At 38.1% G+C, this 20244-nt stretch overlaps 1 protein-coding gene across 3 annotated transcripts in view; it reads left to right on the forward strand.

Annotated features, from left to right (window-relative positions):
* Window positions 1-4061: 4061 nt before the first annotated feature.
* hdac5 (histone deacetylase 5) overlaps window positions 4062-20244 on the forward strand; it is a 384161-nt gene continuing 367978 nt past the window's right edge. For all 3 annotated transcript variants that reach the window (XM_068013317.1, XM_068013316.1, XM_068013319.1), the window contains exon 1: window positions 4062-4175. The gene's annotated coding sequence lies outside the window, so the exon portion shown is untranslated. The remainder of the gene's footprint in view (window positions 4176-20244) is intronic.

Here is a 20244-nt window from a genome sequence, read left to right on the forward strand (position 1 = left end):
ATTCACACTGGCTTGATGCCTGTAGTATCCTTTTAATGGTCACCAGTGGGGCCTCTCAATGCCTGCAAAAACTAGGTGGAGCATAGACAGCTCAAGTGAGCTGAATTTTCCTATCATTCAGAAAATGTAAGCCTTTTAGACTTTGAACTTAGCAGTGACCCATTGGCATTGTGATATCCTTTGACATTCCTGCCTCTTGGATGATTTTTTTAAAACATTCTGTTTATTTTGTTATAAAAATACATTTTACAATTTATTTATTTCTATGATTTATGAAGTCTTCAGGAGAAGGAATTTTCCTCCACACAAGATCAGGTGGCAGGTTGTTCAAACTTGCCCGTCTAAGAGCGAAGACCAAAGTACAGAAAGTCCTCATCGGGGAACTCCTCTTTGCTGACGATGCTGCTTTAACATCTCACACTGAAGAGTGTCTGCAGAGTCTCATCAACAGGTTTGCAGCTGCCTGCAACGAATTTGGCCTAACCATCAGCCTCAAGAAAACGAACATCATGGGACAGGAAGTCAGAAATGCTCCATCCATCAGTTTCGGCGACCACGCTCTGGAAGTGGTTCAAGAGTTCACCTACCTAGGCTCAACTATCACCAGTAACCTGTCTCTCGATGCAGAAATCAACAAGCGCATGGGAAAGGCTTCCACTGCTATGTCCAGACTGGCCAAGAGAGTGTGGGAAAATGGCGCACTGACACGGAACACAAATGTCCGAGTGTATCAAGCCTGTGTCCTCAGTACCTTGCTCTATGGCAGCGAGGCCTGGACAACGTATGTCAGCCAAGAGCGACGTCTCAATTCATTCCATCTTCGCTGCATCCAGAGAATCCTTGGCATCAGGTGGCAGGACCGCATCTCCAACACAGAAGTCCTCGAGACAGCCAACATCCCGTCAGCGGCACTTGAGATGGCTTGGCCATGTGAGCCTCATGGAAGATGGCAGGATCCCCAAGGACCCATTGTACAGCGAGCTCGCCACTGGTATCAGACCTACCGGCCGTCCATGTCTCCGCTTTAAAGACATCTGCAAATGCGACATGAAGTCCTGTGACATTGATCACAAGTTGTGGGAGTCAGTTGCCAGTTATCGCCAGAGCTGGCGGGCAGCCATAAAGGCGGGGCTAAAGTGTGGCGAGTCGAAGAGACTTAGCAGTTGGCAGGAAAAAAGACAGAAGCGCAAGGGGAGAGCCAACTGTGCAACAGCCCCGACAACCAATTTTTTCTGCAGCACCTGTGGAAGAGTTTGTCACTCTAGAATTGGCCTTTATAGCCACTCCAGGTGCTGCTCCACAAACCACTGACCACCTGCAGGCGCTTACCCATTGTCTCCCGAGACAAGGAGGCCAAAGAAGATGAATTCAAAGAAAGTGACAGGTGGTTCTATGTTAAATCATAATGGTGCTGATATTTTCCACATCATTTGAATAGAATATTTTCAGCGGAGTGAATACTTATACTGAATTTCACCATTGTCAAACACAAAAAAGACAAGCTTGCAACGCAAAGATCAAAAATACATTGTGTCAATTCCAAATGTGGAATAATATATAACGGATTAATAAAACAAACATTTTAAAAGCAAAGTCAGGTTTACACTCAGCCTTCTTTTTGTTTCCAATTTACATAAGTGACATACCAAAACCAAGTGAAGCTGGTCAAATTTGCTGATGATTTTAAAATGTTGAGAGTGATAGTCACAAATGCAGCACAGGAATTTAAGAAGAAAAATTTAATCAGTTATGGAATTGTGCAGTCATATGACAAATTAAATTTAATGCTGATATAAATATATAATATTAGATTTAAAAATGGACGTATGTATAGAATTAATGAGATTGAATTAGCAGAGGGGGTGGAGTTAATTTTCACTTTTGGTGATACTATAAAACAAGTGACATTGGATTGGCCACCCATCGTACACTTTGCCCAATTTTCCTTGACTTAAGAGTGAGGTGTGTGAGACATGGCTGATCTGATATTGTTCATTTTACACTATCAGCAAATTAAACCCAGAGTTTTTTTTTGAAGAGACTTTGAAGCAAAAGTAGACACTTCACATTCAAAGACCAGCCAGTTAAACAACCTTAATGCTTGGATTTATAACCAGAACAATAGATTATTGTCTTTGCAAGACTCAGCAGGTTCTGAAATTGGGCACACAGGTTACTATACCTAATTCATGGCCAGGGAATTATTGGGTTTTTGAGGCTCTGCTGCTGATGAATGCAAACCTCATTGGAGCTTCAAAAATTGTGTCAATGTGGCCCACACTAGATTTAGTGACTTTCTTGCTACTTTCTTGCCAGTCGCATTGCCCATATGAAAGTGTAGCCATGTGTTGATAATCTGTCTTGTAGAAGTAAATTTATTAGACTTGAAATCATTTTGTAATTTTTGGTTGGAATTTTTTTGTTTGCTCATGCTGTTTTATTGGCGTTTTTGTTGATGCATTGACTTTGTTGCTGTTTCAACCTGAATATTTTGCAATGCAAGTTTTGTTTCCTACTTTTTCTCATTTCCATCTTGATTTTAGTTGCTATTCCTGTGCATGTTAGAGGAGACCAGTTTTTTTGTGTCCCCATTCATAAAAGAAACTGCTACATAGATATGTCATCTTCTGAAGGCTGATGCACAAACAGCCTATATCATAGGACCAGCTCTTCTGGTGGATGAACATTGGTATTACATTAAACTTTTATGCCACCACCAGTAACAAGTGCCAAATCAGTTAGTTTGCTGCCCACAATGCATAAAGGGGCAACATTAGATGATATAGATAAGGCAAAATCAATCATTCTTAAAAGTAAGCCAAGTAGGGCCAGAGACCATGAATGGTATTTGGTGAAAAGTAAATTTAGAACCAATATTGGGAAAAACTTATATACTTTAAAAGTGAGAAGTGTTTGGAATAACCTACCAGACTGAGACCAATTGCCATTTTACATTGATATTCTGAAACCACTTCACGTGAATACCAAAGTGTGATTATCCTGCAGTCTTAATTAAAAGAGGAATCGTTTTCAATTAGCCAAATGTTCACTTCTCACCTTTTTTTTAATTATATATTAAACCAAAATTTGTACATCTTTTCCTGACCAAACAGATGCAGGAGTGATGACCGAACAGATGCATGGTCGATTGCCCGATGAAATTCCAGTTAAGATAATAAGTAGTAACGTGCTGCATCTTAAGCAAATCGGCGACAATTTCTTTCACGGGCAGCGAGTGGAGCCCAAAAGGCAGCGTTATTGCATTTTTGAAAACTGAAAAGACAGACATGCATATTGCATTCTAGATATAAAGGCACACAGCCAAAATCCTAGCAAGAGGGTAATAATTGGTGCCGTCCTGAAAAAAAGAAACATGGTAGTAGTATCTTGCAGGTGGCACGGGGACGTTGATATTTTGGGAGATTGTGGATATTTAATGGGGTTGCTTAGCGGAAAAAAAGTAGTTTGCTTGTCGAGGCGGTGTTTGTTTTAAGGGGCTTTCATTCCCCCCTGTTGCAGTGACATTGGGGTGCACCGGCTAAAATAATAAATTCGGAGTTGTGGGGGAGAAAATGCCATGTTTCAAGATTTTACAGGCTGGCAGACAACATGGGATGGCGGGGAGGGGGGTGATGCTAGCAACGAGGTTTATGACCAAAAATAAGTGAGGGCAGGTTACAAATCTATTTAAACAAATGGAGCTGTGTGTATTTTTTAAATGTGCCAAAATATGTGACATTTAAAAAAAAAAATGAGTGAACCCTCACTGCACTTTTTTATTGGGATTGACCGCCTGAAAGGTTTACATAAATAACATATAAGGGATTTTAATGGGATTGATTTTCTCAATATTTTTTTCTGGGCAAAAAAAAAAGAGGGTGTTGCATCCATTCTATCCAGCTCTCTCATTCATACAGTGCATCTGCTGTTCTTCACTGAGCCACATGCTCCTGCATTATTCATACTGCGCTGATCTAAAGAGGCTATTTTTAGGCTGGAGCTGGGCGGGCGCGCGGTTGGGCGGCTGGGGGTCACGTGGCGGGATGTTGTTGTGCGGCGGCGGTGGAAGATGGCGGCGTGTGGAGTTTGACAGGGAGCGAGTGAGTGCGGGCAGCGGGGAGTTAAACAGCAAACCGTCACACCACCGGCACGGCGGACGCGGACGGACAGTCAAGGTACCACCGGAAAAAAAAAACACCATTGGCTTTTTCTTTATTTTTTTTTTTAAAAATCAACGCGCAATGGGAGAGATGCCTCCATAATATGGCGCTGAAGGGTAGGAGTTTTATACTAGTGGAACGGAGAAGATGCTTCCCAGTCGAGGTCACGAAAAGAATTGCACAATAAATTAAAGGAAATAATTTAGATTTTGTCTGGCGTGTGTGTCTTGCGGGGTAGGGGTTTAAATCTTCAAAGTCCATTTGTGTTTTTGTATTGAATGCTGTGGAAAGTGGCACTGGAGGGTAAATTTAGTCTTATAGCCAGATAGATTGCAAAAAGGCAAAGTTTCCTCTGCAGCGATTTTTTTAAAATTGCAAAGTCGGCTTTTTTTCTTCGCCCTTTTGCAATATTGTCTTTTTGACAACTATTACGTGCAGTTTGGTTTGAGCTCGTCACAGCGATAGTTCATCGTACCCACTAACTCCTGTAAACGTGAAGCAGGCAACTGTGCAACAAGTAATTGATTAGGGATTGAAATGTTCCGATCACACTTGGGTTAATGATGTGTTACAATGAAAGACTGCACAAAAACTCTGTTCGCTCCACTAATAGTTTAATCTATGGTGTAAATTCTGCCGCAGTAAAAATGCAATGATAGACATTAGTTCCCCCGCCCCACATGCAATGTGTTAGAGATATATTTGATGCCAACGATTATTATAGTCCAGCAACCTATTGGGATGTTCGGATGAAACAAATCAGCATTGCAACCTGAGATGTAGTATCTTGAACCATACTGCCAAATAATGTTCCTTGTATATATGCTCAAATAAAAAATGCTACCTGGATGAGGAAATTCTGAAGATAGAATTGAGTGGCAAATTTGCTCATACATATTGGAGTTTTAAGTATGCCAAGTGATTTAAAATGAAATAGTTACATTTGTTTTGTACAGAGAAAATAATGTGCCTTTTGTGATCATATTGTGTGATCAGTTATAGGATCATATGTAATGTGGATAAGGCATTACACATGAGCAGAACTGACACTGTATTTTTGTATTGCACAGAGTAGGTCACATTACCTAAATTATATTCCTCTGCTTTTCACTTTAAAACCAAAATAATTACAAATATGTGCCGTTGTAATAAAATAAACATCATTATTACATGGTAGGCATCAAAAACATAATGCTGTGAATACTGGAAATCTGAAATAAAAACTGAAAATGCTGAAAATACTCAGGCCAAGCAGCATCTGTGGAGCGAGAAAGAGTTAATGTTTCAGGTCGATGACCAGTTCTGACGAAAGGTCAGTGAAAGGTACATGTTGGTTTACGATTCGTGCAGACTCAACTATAGAATTTATGCACTGTGTCTATATTTAATCTTTTATGATAGTCATTGTTTCCACTGTTATTCTAATAGCTATGCTTATAGCGCAATAATACACAGAAAATTAATTCAAGTAATTCTTGGTTGGAAAATAATGTTTTAAAAATCTGTCCAGAATAGAACATACCTTTCTATACATTGTGAATGAAAAATAATGCGTTATACATGTGTGCGTTGTGTAACTCCTAATCTCAGTATAGAAAGTAGGTAACAGTTAACATTAGATAAACCTCAGGCATCTTAGTGGTATTAATAAGATGGATTGTGTAGTTATTCTTAAGGAGCAATGCCAACCTTGAGAAGCCATCAGATTTTACAGTAATTGGTGAACAATTATAGAAAAACATAGTTATTCAAAATAAGATCAAAGGTAGCATTAATATTCAGAAGCATTCTGATTCATTAATGAGCTTTCTATTTGCTTTTCATTGCTGACCATGAAAAACTATACCATTGACACAGAAGGGTTTTTTTTAGTTATAGGGGAAAAACACTTAAACTGACACTTTGTACTGTGACTAATGCTTACAGAAGAATTTTTAGAGACATATCAGCCTCATTAGTGTGTATCTGTTTGTGAGATTTGCTACTGAGGTGTGTGAAAGAGCTGTCAATGTATTTAAATATGCCTAGCAGTAACAACATATTGTATGAGTCACTTCCACAGTAAAGTACCTGTGACTTGATGAGTCTGTTTCTGTGCCACAGCAGCAGCCCAATTGTATTTATATTTTGTCCAAATGAAGACTCGCTTAGTATACCTAAAGCATAGGGCATCAGAGTACTTTACTGTAGTTCTTATTCTGGTTAAATGCCTTGGTGAAATTTTCATGGAAGTACTTATCAGAATTCAGAACAGATTTTCAAAGACTAATTTTCAAAAATTGTTAGTGTAACTGTAGCTATTATAATAATGAATTGTTTGTTCACAATTGGCTATTTATATATTCATTGCAGAAATGAACCACAGCTCCCTTTAAGATAGTTAATTTCTAACCAAAACAATTTATGTACTTTTTATACAAATGACCTGCACTTGAAAAATACTCATTGCCCTTCTGAAGAATACCAAATAGTTGCTGTCTTTAAAAAAGTGCTGTATCTTGTGCTGTATATGAAGTGATGTGCCATTGTTTTCAAAGGTTTCATCCTGAATCACTCAGTAAAATTGAGGTGCTGGTGGGAGGGAGAACAGTTGAAGTGCTGATCCTAAGAATTGACGTAGTCTTAATGCCTGGGACAAATGGGATATGTGTAAAGTTGATCCTGTGGGAAATGGAAAACTAGATAGTTAACTATTCTAGTTAGACCTTTAATGTGGAAAAAAAACCAAAGCTATACTAAGGGTATGCAGAAAACCACAGGTCAGCATAAGAAGGAAGACAGTTTGCTCTAGGAAGAGCTAGGAAAGGTACGTGAGAGCAAGAAATTTATTTAACGGGCAATTTCAATCAACCAAAAATATCGAATGCAAAACAAAAATAGTTTAGAGTCACATTTGGTAAATGTAATGCATGGCTGCTTTATGATCATGCATCAGGGAAGCCACAGAGGCAGTGCTCATCTTGACCTGGTATTTGTAAATGACAACAGCATTTAGGCAAGTAGTGCCAACCTATTGGGCAGCAACGACAGAATGACCAGATTCAACATGATCTGGGATTCAGAAATATCAAAGGCTAGGAGTCAGGTGTATGAGTTTAAAAAGGCTAAATTCAAGCAAATCGGGGAATATTCTAAACAAGTTGAGTGGGTGCAGTTGTTAAACAGCATTTTAGTAGTGGATAAATGTATCACCTTTAAAGGTATAATGCTGAGCATGCAGTATAAATAATACTTTAAAATCTAAAAACTCTGACTAAACAAAACCAAGACCTAGGAAAAAACCATAGTTGTGGAGGCAAAATATAACTGTCAAAAACATTCTTTCAATATTTCAGTGCATTCAGAGAAGAGATGATAGCGATAAAAATGCAATAAAGAATGGGCATAAGATAGTAAGTATTATGAATACTTAGAAGACATATTCATTTATAAAGGAAGACATGAGCAATAAGATCTCCTCAAATAGAGATAATGTAGCCCAAATTTGTAACTTTGATATAAAATAGATGGAAGGCTACAATGGCTTAAAAAAAAAATCCTCAAAAATGAATGGTACTTAGCCAGAAGTGTTAAGAGAAACTAGGGCGAAGGTTTGAGAGGCATTGATAATCATTGAGGGACTCACTGGGCACTGTAAAGGTATTATTAGGTTAGAAATGTGCTTACATGATGTGCATATTCAAAAAGACCAACTACATGTAGTGAAATATGAGTTTTCCACCCTGGAAACTACAGTCACTAATATGAAACTTTTGGCAGAGTACTACCTTAATTAGCATCTTCAACCAAGTAACACAAAGACTGTCGCCTCACTTTGCATTGCACAATGCCTCTCATGAACTCACTTACCTTAAATTGTCAATTCCTCATCCAGTCTACCTGGGCATCACCCTCAACTGGTCACTAACTTACAAAAAAATCTAAAGAAAGCTGTTGAGAAAGTTAAAATTGGAAATAACCTAATCCCCAAACTTATTGGCTCTACTCGCAGAGCAAATGCCTCCATTTTACGCTGACGTGCTCTTGTACTTTATGACTCCGTTGTGGAATATTGCTTTAGCATCTGGGCTCGTTCACCGCACACTGAGCTGGTGGGAACTTAGCTTAACTCTAATGTGCATCTTGCGTCTGACTCCCCTCCCATGGTTACCAGTTCTCTGCAACTTAACTCCTCCACATCTTCGTCATTCAGATACAGTAGCAAAATTGGTGAATAGGCTTTGTAATTAAATCAAAAGAAATGGAGGCATCACGAGGAATTTTTTTTTTACGCAGCAGGTTGTGATCTGGAATGCACTGCCTGAAAGGTTGGTGGAAGCAGATTTAATGGCAACAGTCAGAAGAGAATTGGATAACTGAAGTGAAAAAAACGTAGGGCTATAGGGAAAGAACATGCGAGTGGGATTAATTGAATAGCTCTACCAAAGAACTGCGCAGGTTCAGTGGGCCAAATGGCCTCATTCATTCTGTGTCAGACTAAATTCTAATTACATAAGAGTGTACACCACAGAAACAGGACGTTCGTCCCAACTGGCCCATGCCATTTGAGCCTCCTCCAACGCAACTTCATCTAAACTTATCAACATATCATTCAACAAAGTCAACAGAAATCAAAGCAGTATTGTACAAGCCAGGGTTAGATTATGATTAATAAGTATAGTTCATTGGTCAGACCACATCTTTAGCATTGTGTCCAAATTGGTTACAAGGGAGACTTCTTGCAGTGGCAAAAGTGCTGACAAGACTCATGAATTTGAATTCTTGTGTCAGGGAAACGTTTGCAGAAATCTGGACTTAGCAGCCTTGAAATGAAACATCTGAGAAATATAGAGGAATATAAGATAGTGTGGTAAAAGGTGAATCTGGAAAATTATGCAAGGACAGAACAAAGAGACAGGTTAAAGTTAGTGAAAGGCAAATTTAGGACCAATGTCGGAGGGGGAGATGGTAGCATAGTGGTAATGTTACTGGACTAGTAATCCAGAGACCCAGGCTAATGCCCTGGGGACGCGGGTTCAAATCCCACTACGGCAGTTGGTGGAATTTAAATTCAATGAATTAATACATTCAATTAATTAATAAATATCTGTAATTGAAAGCTAGTCTCCGTAATGGTGCCATGACTACCTTCGATTGTCATAAAAACCCATCTGGTTCACTGATGTCCTTTAGGTCACTGATGTCCTTACCTGGTCTGGCCTACATATGACTCCAGACCCACTACATTGTGGTTGTGGTAGCAAGCCACTCAGTTATCAAGGGCAGTTAGGAATAGACAACAAATGCTAGCCTTGCCAGTGATGCCCACATCCCATGAAAGAATAAAAAATGTTATTCACACAACAAATGATCAAATTAGAATGGATTCCTGGGAAGAAGAGTCGAGGTACAAATGCTGGAATAATTTTTTTTTAAACTAATTGAATAGTTTAGGTTCTTTATGAATAGATGAATTAAGGTGCGATGTATGGTCTACCTCATCTGTAATTTTTTTAAATCTTGTAATACTTCGGATTTACGTACCTATGCTATTTAATATTATATAAATCAGTGAGTCCGTCCACATCCTCAACTGCTTTTGTTCTCCACTGTAAAGCTTGAGCTTCTCTAATCTTTCATCATCACTCATTCCTTTTACACTTGGGATCATTCGTATTGCTTTTCTCTGCGGTCCCACCAATGCATATATACGTTTTTTGGTTCTTAGATTTGAGCACTATGCTCTGAATGTGGTTTGACCATTGCATTGTAAAGTCTCAGTATAACCGTAGAAGGCTTGTACTCTACTATGCTGGCTATATTTCTCAGTTCTGTAACTTTTCTTAATTGCTTTAACACATTGGACATTGAAAGTGAGGAGTCTATTACTTCTCCTAGGTCACCTTATAAGTCTCTTGGTGCTAGTTATTTTCATTCTTATATTTGTGATGTGCATTTTTTGATCATTGCATATTGCATTTGTCAGTTTTAAATGTAATTTGTCATGGCTCCCCAATTGCAAAACCAATGTAAATAATTTTACTTTTTTAAAAAACTGCATCCTGTACTCCGACTGCTCTCCCTATTTCAATATTATCTGCAAATTTGATTACATTTTGTTCCTATATTCAGCTCATTAGGAGCTGATTGGGAGCAACAGGAGTTCAAAGCCTGCAGGACTACTTACTTTTATGCTATAACTCTCATGAGTACACTCTTTCCTGCTTTTTTCACCGACTCCTTACCCATTCCATGTTCTACTTGATTACTGCGACTTTTAGTATAATTTGGGGGTATTGTGTTATTTTGTCACAAGATTTTTGAATCTTCAAATATGTTATATATTGGAGAGTTTCCCATCTTTTTCTGTGACTAAATCCTCAATAAGTGCAGGCTTTTTGTTGGATCTTTCCTTTCTAAATTCCTACTGGCTGCTAAGTTATTGATGTACCATTACTTCCTTAGACTGCCTCTCAGAATAGCACCCCTTGTGCTCACTGACCGAGTCTGACAAGGCCTTGATTGTAAAATCCTCATCCTTGTTTTAAAATCCCTCCATGGCTTTGCCCCTCCCTATTTCTGTAACCGTCTGAAGCCCTACAACAATCTGAGATCCCTGCGCTCTTCCAATACAGGCCTCCAGTGCATCCTGATTTCCTTTGCTCCACCATTGGCAGCTGTGTCTTCAGCAGCCGAAGCCATGGGCTCCAGAATTCCCTCCTTAAACCTCTCCAGCTGTCAACCTCTCTTTCCTCAGATGCTCCTTAAAACCTACCTCTTTGACCAGGCTTTTGGCCACCTGTTCTAATGACCCAGATTTTGCAGTAAAAATTACAATGAGGCTATCAGCATTCATTGTCAGCAATGTCTGGCAACCACAAATGTACAGTTAAACATGGAAATCAGGAAGGTGCTGTCCAACTTGCTCTACTTCTCCAAAATCTTCACTGTACAGGTATCTTGCATAGAGATTCAACACTGAAACACATGAAATTGTGTGAAATTGTAGTACTTGCATGATAAATACCCACTAAGCTAGCCAGAAAAAGTTAGGGCTTGTCCGTTCCAGCATAAGCAAATTTTTAACTGTGTGATAAGTCTTAATTACTGCCAAACACCTTTGGTACTGAAAATTATCCTTACCAAGTGTCCAGTCTCATTCCCTCTCGTTAATTATTGGTAATTTAAAATATTAAAATACTTCTTAAAAACTTTTTCTTTCTGTCACTTTTATCTCTCTGTTTATCCCTTTCTTTCCTGCTCTTTATTTTGTTTTCTGCACATGATTTGGCATTAACTGTTCCATCTTACACTTCCTGGTTCAGACTCTGCAGGGCTCAGTAAGAATTCTTCAATCTGATTGGTTAAGGAGATACATAGTTGCTAGTCCATTTCACACATGTTCCCAGATCTCCTGTAGTGTTTGCTGCGCTGAAATGGCTCACTAATCACAGCAAGTTCCAGAGTAGAAGCCTGTAGAAAGTCTGGGGGTAGGCGTAGTGAACAGTTGACAGTGTTCATTCACTACTGACAGCAAAATCTGGGTCAATACCTCTTTATGTGGCTTTATATCAAATTTTGTTTGATAGTGGCTCATGTGAATCACTTCGGGACATTTCACTATGTTAAAGGTGCTATGTAAATACAAGTTGTTTATATGAGAAAGAGAGAGGGCATGGAGAGAATGAAGTGGAAGAGGAGGAGTCAGTGGGAGAGTTGGAGCTGGGAGGGACAGCTTAGTGACTGGGCTTCTGCGAAGTCTGAATTGTTTTGCGCCAGGGAACATATTTTATATGGGCAGCCGATGTGGTAGATGTTGTGTCAAAAAGAAAATTATCAGTGTTCTAGAATTCCTTTCACTCAGTAGTTTGTGTAACAATATTGATTTATCATCTTTTTCTGCAATAAATCAATATTAAAACTGATTTGAGTAGTCTGTTTTAAAATAGTGTGCAGTGGAATTTTTAGTATAATCTACAGTATGATAGACTTGTCAGGAATGTCCGCAAATGAGGAATTCTCAAACTTTACCATTTGGTTGCAGTTAGCATTGGAGACAAGTCTTCCCAAATCATTCTTAGATCAGGAGTCATGAATTATTAAAAAATATGTATCAATTACATTTCAAGATTATCACAAATAAGCAATTCATTTAACATATTTGAAGTTGATTCAAACTTGTGACTGTTGAAAACACTTGTGTAAGTTTCAACATAGTTGAACATGATTAATGAGGGTTTCCAATATTGGTTGACTGACATTTACTACCTCCATCGAAAGAGTGTGCAGACCGAGACCTGCTTGTTAATGACTATAAATATTTAATATGTGAGATACATTCAATATCCTATAGGATTTTAAAATCAATATGGCAGCAGATACTCTGCATTGTAAAATATATTCAATGTCCTGTAAAATTTTCAGGTCAGTGTAGCAGAAGTACTTGATAAGTTATAGGGACTTAAGAATAGCAAAACCTTTTGGATCTGGTTGCATGTTTTGATATCAAAAGGACTACAGAGGAAATTCCAGGCTGTTATGAGGCACTCGTGTGCTTCCTAGGGATTAGAATCAATCTCCTTCATGATTCTCTAAAGTCACAAGTGCTGAAATTAATGTTAAAATCAAATTTACCACTTACTGCAGATTCGTGGTGGTTTATTGGGTGACTTCACATAGAATGGAAAATTGGAATTAATGTATGTGCACACTCTTTGAGTTCCTGCCACTTTACGCCAAAACAACCAGAGATCAGGGCAAGAGAGTACAATGGCTTGGGGGAGAGCAAGAACAGGTAGAAACAGTAGGAAATTTGTGTATAAGATAATCCCTTTAAGAATGATGTAAAGTTTTCATCTTATGAGCAAGTGTATATGATATTTAGTCAGTTATATAAAAGGGAGTATAGCTGACTAGGTATCTCTAATTACTTGTCAGCTCACATTACAGATTTTAGATCAAAATGTCATCCCGTTTGGAGGTGACTCTGGTTAGTGCAGTAATACATTGTTCTAAAGGTAACCTTGGTAATACCTGTTTGGTGGAACTCCCCATTCCAGAAATTTATTGTATATGCTAAATTGCAGAGTTGGGGTTTGATCAGTTCATGCAGTCTGAACCTTAAGACTGTTTTACACCCTGAAATATGCTTCCAGATCTCACCGGTTTACCACACTTCTTCCTTTTATGTATTATTATTGGAATTTGTAACCTCCCATTATTGTTGCTAAGTATAGTGCCCAGATTTTGCCATGTAGTTCTCTGCCATTTGACAGGAAAGCGGATGCAGTAACAGTTGAACAGTGGGCAGTTGAGCAGATGTGTTTTTTAAAAATTTGCTCTCTGACGTTGGTGAACCATATTGGGATAGTTGAATGGACATTAAGGGCTTTCCAGATCAATATAGGAATTTGTTTGTGTGGATTTCAACCATCATTTGAACCTGAAATTAGATGAAAGCCACAAAAACACTCACTGAGCTATTCATAATTACATTGTATCTACTAAAGTTTTGTTTAGGGCTTTTATTCATTTTTTAAAAACTAACATTGTCAGGCAAAATGGACATTAGCGGTCGGACTCAATATTCTTTGGTGTGAGATGGTAGAAATATTAATCAAACACAATTGCTGCTGTCTTGTTAAGGAAACTATTGTTGCTTACTGGGAAATTCCAAATTCAGCATTCATTATCTAATTCGTGATTTTTTAAAACAATTTTGAAGATACGTTTTATACTAACAAAGTGCACTGAAAACATATTTTATACCATTTATTGCTGATTGGTATTGTCAAATACTGGAGCTGAGTATATTCAACTGGTTTTCATCTGTTAATTTTTTTCACCTTTGCTATAGTGTGTCTGTTATCTGTAGGCCTGCAGAGCATCACCCTGATGTGTCTTTTTTTGTTCTCTGTTGGTACTTTGTAACCACTGGCTGGGGTGATACCTGCAAGTTGTCTCCCCTATCTTTTTTTTAAACCTCCATCTTCCTGTGTAGGAAGTGCTTATTGAGATGTATTATCTGCTTCCCTCCTTCACCACTGTGAATGTTTTAATAATGTGAAACCGAGTGAGGATTTAACTTGTCATGGTAGTGTAAGAATGTTTGAAAGTATGCCAACCAGAAAAGTAAACCAATTTCTAATCTACAGGCATGGTAGAAACATTGCTTTGTATAGAACACCACACAGTTTTAATTTTGTGCTCTGAAATAGGATCAGTTTTAACCTGACAATGCAGGATACTCATCTTAATATCAGCTATAATAAATTGGTCCTTTCTATTTACAATGCAATTTTAAAGTTATGTTGGACTCACTTTGTGGTAGGAATGGTGGGAGGGGGAGCAAGGGGGGGCATGTGGAAGAGAAATGGAGGTTGGGTAGGAATTATGAACTGCTTTTTAAAAAATATATATATTAAGTAGAGCATTTAGCTGACAGATTTTGGATTATCTGCTTTGTTAATATTTAATATCAGGCTTGTTTTTGAACATATTTGAAATAGACCTGTTCTGAGGTTGAAACATGTTATGAAGTGAAATTAAAAACATCTTCCAAAAAAGTGGAGATAAATAACGTATGAGGAAGAGTTATGGAAACATTGACTATTACGGTGATCTTCGTCACAGTGAGTCTGTAGTAGAATGGAAATAGAGAAGGCAGTAAAGAAATAATGAACTATGGTTGGTATGTGAGGTAGAGAGTGATACTGAAATTATAGGAAAAAAGGTATAAAGGAAGTGACTTTTATATCAACAGTCTGAAACCAATTTTGAAGATGGATCGGGAGTGTGGTTTGTTGTATAACTAATAAAGTAATAACTAATAAAGTAATAATAAAATTGAAAAGCAGAGAAATTATGTTAAATGTTTAGAACACTTGGAGTACTGTGCACAGTTCTTGTCTTAATATTATAAAAAGGATATGGAGGCACTGGAGAAGGTGCAGAAAATATTTACAAGTTTGAAACCAGAACTGAGAGATTATACCTATTGGGAAAGATTGAACATGCCAGGGCTGTTTTCTCTACTAAAGAGAAGGCTAAAGGGTAGCTTCGTAGAGGTCTTTATGATCATGAAGGGGTTTGATAAGGTAGATATAGAGAAGACGTTTCCACAGGTGGAAACCTGTGGCCATAAATATAAAATAGTCACTCATAAATCTAATAGGGAATTCAGAAGAAACTTCTTTATCCTGAGTGGTTAGAATGTGGAACTCACTACCGCAAAGGGTAGTTGAGGCGATTATGGATAGATACTGTTAAGGGAAAGCTAGATAATCAGATGAGGGAGAAAGGAATAGAAGGTTATGTTGAGAGGGTTAAATAAAGAAGGCTGGGAGGAGGATCGTATAGAGGCATGAACCAGTTTGGCCAAAAGGCCTGTTTCTGTGCTGCGCATTCAATGTAATTCTGACTTTTGTCCAGTAGTTGAAATCATTCATTAGGTGGAAGATAAGTTTCATAAACTGGATTGTTTAAACTGTAATCTCTGGCTGATTCTGAAATAGGATTCTTGGTAAATAGGTTACTGTACAGCAATCAGTTTTAACTTTCAGACAATGATCATGCCAAGGGAGTACACGGGTGGGGGGGTGATTGCGGGGAATCTTCAGTATTTCCACTTTGAGCTTTTTTGGGGAATGGCCACAGAAATAACATACAAGTACTATTTAAAACAATTTTTACAATGCCCACAGGGGGGAAAAAAAATCACCATTTGTTACAGTTATATTGATTTTCCCTGTCCTTGTCCTGGTGGAAGGACCACACTCAATTTATAGCCTGCCTAGCCAGTCACCCAGAATTTGTGCTGGTTGCTGTCTTTTGTTTTTTGAGGTGGAAATTTGTAAGTTATTATAATGAAATAAATATAGAAATTTGAATGTTTTTATTCTATTACTATGTACTTTAAGTCTGGAAAAGGCCAACCATTAAACTATTAATGGAAAAAAAATGCTAAAGTTTGGCTGCAATTCAAATTCTATTATAAGGCACTTAAAATTGATTTTCAAGTTACTTGAGGCAAATTTAGTTCAGTATTGAGTAGTAGGGGTAAGCGACAAAAGTGTATCTGTTTATAAGACTGTATGGTGCAAAACTGTACCCTGTGTACAAACACAAAAATACCATAATCTAATCCGATCACTTGTTTTTATATCTAACATACGTATAGAGAAAATGCTTATGTGTCATATGATTGTTTTACGGATATGTAAGATGTTGTCTTCAGAAGCCAGTGCTGACAATGCTTCGAGCTGCATTTTCTTCAATGCGAGTCCGAACAATAAAAATCGTATCAATTTAATTCTATGTTCCAAAATTTGAAGTGAAATTAGATATTTTCTTTTCAAGTATACAATTATTTTTAGTACGTTTCTGATCATCTGCACTCTTATGAAGACTCAATTTGATTGAATAATTGTGAATTCGGATAACCAAAATTACAATTGTTACAACCAAGGTGGGAGGAGTGCACTGTCTTTTCTGGTTCCACTTCTCCACAGGTCACAACATATATTTAAATGTTTACCCTGTTACCGATACAGTCAATCATTTGCTCTACTCTTTATCCCAGAATAAAATACACCAACCAGCTTTCTTTAATAAACAACAAAATTATCACTTTATTATAAAACAAGACTTATCCAGTAAAGAAGCAAAGTATTAACACACAGATTGAAATATGAAAGCTCCCTTTTTAAAGACCCTGCCTCCCCCCCCACACACACAGGTTAAAGAAAAATAAATAATTTGTCTCTGCAGAGCTCTTGTACAAAAAAGACAAAAAAAAGGAATACTTTGGCCAATTACTTGCTATTTCTTGAATATGGAAGGATGTCAGTTGTCCCTTTTGGTCTTGTGTCCAGGTATACGGTGACAGATCACTGGGATCTTTTCAGAAGCAGTCTGTTCTGGAGATGTCGAGAATTAGTCTGGTAGGCTTTCCAGGAGAAACGTGGCATCAACAGTTTCAGTTATCACACTCTGGATTCACAGGGTTTTTTTCAAAGAGGTAGAGAAAGAGGAGCTGACGCATTGGATTTCTCTGGATATCTTAGAGAGGTGCAGGAAAGATGAGGTGGGGGGTTTCTTTACAACAGGCTACAAAACCAACTGCTTTTCAACATTGTCCACACTCCAACTGAACTAAAACAATATCTCAAGCGAAACCAATTCCTGACTCTAATAAATCTTGACATGTCACCTCTTGGTAAACATCTCCCCCAAGTCACCAAGGTTTCTGTTCTTCATTTATCTTAAGGCATGTGATATCCAGTAAAGTTTGTTTTCAAACACAACATCTCGGGTGCCCTCTCAGTGAACAACAAAACAAAGTCCAGCATCTATGAAATCTTCAGCCTTCCAAAATGAATCCATTTCCATAATTTAAATGAGTCAAAAAAAAAAATTAACAAAAAATGGAAGCACTTTCATAACACAATATGAAGGTATACGACTCCACACTTCTAAAACTAAATTTTCGGTGGTAGAGAGGTTGTTTATTAGTAATGCAAGATTTCTCATGCCATTAAAAATTCATTTACTCTTGAATGGACAAGGCCTAACTTTTCCTGGCGTGTTAAATGGGTAAGTACTGCAACATCATGCTGTTCATGTGTTTTAATGCAGAATCTATTGACTAGGTGCCGGTGTACCAAAGCTTGTCGAGTAGCAGTGCAAATCAGACAGCAACTTTCTGATTCCCACATTAACTGCACCTGTATGCATTCTGGAAGTTACTGTCCAATTTCTTCATAACAACAGAGTGCTGATACCCTCATGGTTGTTATTACTGCAAAATCTGAGCCATTGTTATGTTGCAGATGATAACTACGTGGTTTTTCATTAGGTCGGCAATATTACAGCAGGGACTTCCTCAGCGCTTCAAAACTGAATAAATTCTTAATGATATTTTCATGGCCAGTTGCCATTATCTGTTTAATTTGGCTTTTAAGTTGAATGAATAATTAAACCGAGGGCATTGTTGTGTGCAATTATGGCGTTGGCTGTTTTTTTTTACTATTCTGGAATGTGATGTTACTAATCAGATTATTAAATATATTTTTGTTAAAATTTTCATATTGCCAGGAATCAATGTTTTATAGTTTCATTATGGTATTATATTGCCTGTTGTCTGTCGTCTTCATGAGAAGTAATTTGCAATCCTCACAATATTCATAATTGTATGCATTTCTGTTTCCCATTGAATCTGCTGAGGATCACCTTTGGTTCTGTTCATACCTCTAAAAGTGTTTGATTTTCACCTCACTGACTTGAAAACTTTCTTCAGATTTTGACTAAATGTGATAAGCAACTTCCTGTCAACAACCTTGTGTTCTATTTGAGACAGTTCAGAGAGAAAACCATCATTATATTTAACTGCATTTGAAAATAGTCTGATGTTGAATATTCTCTTGTCACAGTTCCCCATGGAAACTAAATGACTGTAAGAAAGTGTTGCATAGATGTTATATGAAGCATCAAGTACTCCATAGTGAAATTCAAATTAGAAATATGACCTGTAATAACCCCATACCTCCAAGTTATCTTCTGATGTATAACACGCCAACATTTTATACATGTGCTCAGGTGAAGACTTGGCTTTAGATGTTGAGAATTAATTTTCCAAGACAGTGACCCAGATTTGGCGGTCAGCGATGAAATGATGGTGCTCGCCGTTAACCTTGAAGAAAGCTGTCCGCAAAGATCTAGAGTGCATTTCCCCTTCTGGGTGTTAATTTGAACCTGGCAACGAGTGAAGGGGATTTCCAGGTACTTAACAGCGAAAGGAACATAGGAATGCAGGAGTCGGCCATTCAGCCCATCAAACCTGCTCCACCATTCAATACGATCATGGCTGATCATCCACTTCACTGCCTTTTCCCCACACTATCCCCATTTTCCTTTATGTCATTGGTGTTTAGAAATCTGTCTCTCTACTTTAAACATACTTAATGACTGAGCTTCCACAGCCCTCTGGGATAGAGAATTCCAAAGATTCACAACCCTTTGAATAAAGAAATCTTTCCTCATCTCTTTCCTAAGTGACTTCCCCCTTATTTTGAAATTGTGTCCCCTGGTTCTAGACTCCCCAACCAGGGGAAACACCTCAGCTGCATCTACCCTGTCTATCCCTTTAAGTATTTTGTAGGTTTCAATGAGATCACCTCTCATTCTTCGAAACTCTAGAGAATACAAGTCCGGTTTCCCCAGTCTATCTCCATTGGACAGTCCCGCCATCCCGGGAACAAGTCTAGTGAACTTTCGTTGCACTCCCTCTATGGCAATAATATCCTTCCTAAGGTAAGGGGACCAAAACTGCACACAGTACTCCAAGTGTGGTCTGACCAACCTTCTATACAATTGAAGCAAGACTTCACTACTCCTGTACTCAAATCCTCTTGCGATAAAGGCTAACATACCATTAACCTTCCTAAGTGCTTGCTGCACCTGCATGCTAGCTTTCAGTGACTTATTGACGAGGACCCTCAGGTCCCTTTGTAAATCTTCACTTTTTAATCTCTTACCATTTCAGAAATACTCTGCACATCTGTTCCTCCTACCAAAATGGATAACCTCACATTTTTCCACATTATATTCCATCTGCCACGTTCTTGCCCATTCACTAAGTCTGTCCAAATCCCCTTGAAGCCGCTTTCCATCTTCCTCACAACACACATTCCCACCTAGTTTTGTGTCATCTGCGAGCTTGGAAATATCACATTTGGTCCCCCCATCCAAATCATTGATATATATTGTGCACAGCTGGGCCCCAAGTACTGATCCTAGCAGTACCCCACTATTCACAGCCTGCCAACACGAGAATGACCTGTTTATTCCTACTCTCTGTTTTCTGCCTGTTAACCAATCCTTAATCCATGCCAGTATGTTACCTCCTCAAGCAGCCTACTGTCATCAAGCAGGGTAAGCAGCTAGTTATATTGAAGTATTCTCAGATAGCAAACCAGGAAGTAAAATGCACTGATTATCCTTCACTTCTTAATATTTTACAGAAAGTGAAATAAATGTTTGGGATAGATACGTGGGAGTTAAGGTTGAAGCTGAAATATCATAGAGAAACTTTAAAAGAAAATATTAT

The sequence above is a fragment of the Heterodontus francisci genome, chromosome 33 (assembly GCF_036365525.1).
Source record: "Heterodontus francisci isolate sHetFra1 chromosome 33, sHetFra1.hap1, whole genome shotgun sequence".
In the NCBI taxonomy this organism is placed as follows: domain Eukaryota; kingdom Metazoa; phylum Chordata; class Chondrichthyes; order Heterodontiformes; family Heterodontidae; genus Heterodontus; species Heterodontus francisci.